The following is a 3,833-nucleotide window of genomic DNA, read 5'->3' as shown; positions in this document are numbered from 1 at the left end:
GGCGTGGGATGGGCCGGGTATGTGTTGTCTATACCACCAAGAGTTAGTGATATATTTCGTTGTACACTAACGATGGATATTTCGTTGTCCAAATCGCCCAAGAGTTAGTGATATATTTCGTTGTACACTAACGATGGATATTTCGTTGTCCAAACCGACCAAGAGTTAGTGATATATTTTGTTGTACACTAACGATTGCTTGAATGGATATTTCATTGTCCGAATCGCCTAGGGGTTAGTGATATATTTCGTTGTACACTAACGGTTGTTATGAACACCGGTGGGAAATTCGAAGTACCATTCCCTTGTATTATTGGTTAACCACGGTTACGTGATGTAGTGTAGCATATTATATTATTCGAGTTATATATATGCTAGTGTTGTGCTAGCGTGTGGTCTTGAAGAATTTAGAGTTATACTTTGCGATGGTATGCTATGTAAATTGGTAGCTGTGATAACCCGGAAATTTCCAACCAAATTTAAACTATAATCTTTATATGTTTCCGACACCGGAAATTTCCAACCAAATTTAAACTTTAATCTTTATATGTTTCCGACACCGAAAATTTCCAACCAAATTTAAAATTTAATCTTTATATGTTTCCGACACGATAAGCAATATTTGTTAAGTTAAATTTCAAGAATTTTAAACTATGTTCATACATTCATTCAACCTCGACCAAGTTCCAACGATTCACGAACCATTAAACGAATATGATTATATAGGTATATGTGTATATATATTATAACTTGAAACGTAAACAAAATATTAGATTAAATACTTTATATGATTGTATCTATTTCAAAATGTTTATCAATGGAATTAGAAGATAAGATCAAATGATTGAATTATCAGATATATTGAATTATGATTACAAGTCTCTGTTGAAAGGCCCACGTTGATTTGAGAAATCTTTCCATTTTAACAATATTCGGAAAATGGTAAAGTGATTTATAAATAAGAACAAATTGTCAATCATTGAGAACTAGACAAAGGATAGTGGAAGATTGAATCTCATAAAGACTCGATTGATCTATTTAGTTTCAAACGTACCAAAACGTTTTCAGTTTAAAAAGAACTTTATTATTAAAACGTATATAACTTTTATAAATATCTAAAACCACTTTTGACAACTCATTACTTAACTAGCATGATAAAGATAAAGATATTTATATTTTATTAATATTATATATTTATACGCGTATTATACGTACATAGTTTTATACTTTTACTATACTTAAACTTTATCTTTACTTTATTTTTACTTTACTTTAACTTTTATAGTTCACTTTAATAATTCATACTTTAATAATTCACTTTAATAATTCATACTTTAATAATTCACTTTAATAATTCATACTTTAATAATTCACTTTAATAATTCATACTTTAATAATTCAATTTAATAATTCAAAAATCTATTATAAATAGAATTCAATAGGTTTCATTATTTCATAGAAACTTGAAAATATTTTTCTCTAAACTCTCTCAATCGATTTACATATATATATTTACTCCGTATTATTTCAAGATATTATTAGTATACATAAAATATTACGAAGGAGTGTTGTCCGAGTGATTTCGAAATTGTTTTTCGAGTAGGATAGGATTAAGGAAATTATAGGTTATAGCTATGGATGTGATTGAGTATGGTTCATGGGTATGCTCATGAGGTCAATATAGTGTTTATCATTTCCGTTGCGTCTACGTACCTTTCCTGCAATATTGAATCTCAATATTGATACGTGAGTACTCATAATTTAACTTTTACATACTAATAGTGTATCCCTGACTAGTGCTCGAGTATTTAGGATTATGCATGCTTGTACTTTTGATATTGCCCTTAGACAGGTTAGGTTGAATCTTGAATTAGTTACACTTGCGGTTGAGATAAGGTATAAGATATGTATGTCCTTGGAAAGCTAGCGAAAAATTAAGAACTTTTCCTTTAGATATCGAATGGTTTCGATGAACGGATTAGAAGTTATAAACAATTGAATTTTCGATATTTTTATTAAAAATGATTATTATTATCGTCGTTTTTATCGTCGTTCTAGTTTTATCTTATTATTATCATTATTATTATCTTTATCAATAAAAGGGATTTATCATTAAAAATTGTTATTTTTTTTTTATTATTACTATCGTTATTATCGGTAAAGTTATAATTAGTATTATTATTATTATCCAATTATTATTATTATTATTGTTATTATTATTATTATTATTATTATTATTATTATTATTATTATTATTATTATCATTATTAATATATATATATATATATATATATATATATATATATATATATATATATATATATCATTATTTAAAAATAGTTATTGTTATTGTTATTATTATTATTACTATATTATCATTAAGATAATTATTAGTATTATCGTTAATTATGTTATAGTAACTATCATTATTAATATTAGTGTAATTAAAACAAATATTTGTAACACCTAATAATTTTGATTACTATTATTATCATTATTATGAACAAGATATAAAAGACGATTAAAAGCTATTAAAAGAAACGATTAGGAAATAATGAGTAAGAGTATCATGATGAAATTAAAATATTATAAGATATTGATTTAGATAAAATTATCGTTCTTATTATTTTTATCATTACTATTATTATTAAAAGTATCGTTAGTATTAAAACTATCATTTTAACAAAAATTATCATTTTAATAGAAATGTCATTGTTACTATAAAATATCACTATTATTATTATTTTAAATAGAATTATTATTTTAATGATAATATTTAAAATTATCGTAAATATTAAAGTTATCATAATTAGAATTATCGTTTTATCATAATGTCATCTTAGTAATTATAAATATTGATATTTTTATAATAATAATTATTATTACAAAATAATACAACTTTTACTTACTATCATTATAGATATTATTTTATCAAATAAATATGTGATACAAACATATTTTACTACGTGTAATTACTTACTTTAATAATACCTATCATATTATCTTTATGATATTAAATGAACCCTATAAATTTTATTACTTAATATATATAAAAGTATATTTTATTATATAAATTTAATATAAAATTTTATTTATTAATAAATAAATTATATTATTTACTCTAATAAATCTTTTAAAAATATTTAAAAATATAAAACGACGATATTTAAACTATATATTAATCATGTATAGATTTTTGGAAATTATTTTGAGTCAAATTTACTTTTGTTGACTTTTGCATATTAGTCTCGAGCATTAGGATTGTGGTACACTATGACTTGACCTAATTTGTTAGACAAATATTGACCAACACATAAATATATATAATTAATTTAGGTTCGTGAATTCGAGGCCAACCTTGCACTTGTTCAATGACGTTATATGTATTTTTACTACGAAATACAGTATGGTGAGTTTCATTTGCCTTTTTACCCTTTATATTTTTGGGATTGAGAATACATGCGCTTTTATAAATGTTTGACGAAATAGACACAAGTAATTGAAACTACATTCTATGGTTGAATTATCGAAATCGAATATGCCCCTTTTTATTAAAGTCTGGTAATCTAAGAATTAGGGAACAGACACCCTAATTGACGCGAATCCTAAAGATAGATCTATTGGGCCTAACAAACCCCATCCAAAGTACCGGATGCTTTAGTACTTCGAAATTTATATCATGTCCGAAGGAGGATCCCGGAATGATAGGGGATATTCTTATATGTATCTAGTTAATGTCGGTTACCAGGTGTTCCCCATATGAATGATTATTTTTGTCTCTATGCATGGGACGTATATTTATGAGAACTGGAAATGAAATTCTTGTGGTCTAT

This window comes from Rutidosis leptorrhynchoides, chromosome 2 (assembly GCF_046630445.1).
Source record: "Rutidosis leptorrhynchoides isolate AG116_Rl617_1_P2 chromosome 2, CSIRO_AGI_Rlap_v1, whole genome shotgun sequence".
Classification (NCBI taxonomy): Eukaryota; Viridiplantae; Streptophyta; class Magnoliopsida; order Asterales; family Asteraceae; genus Rutidosis; species Rutidosis leptorrhynchoides.
Note: the sequence above shows the minus strand (reverse complement) of the source record.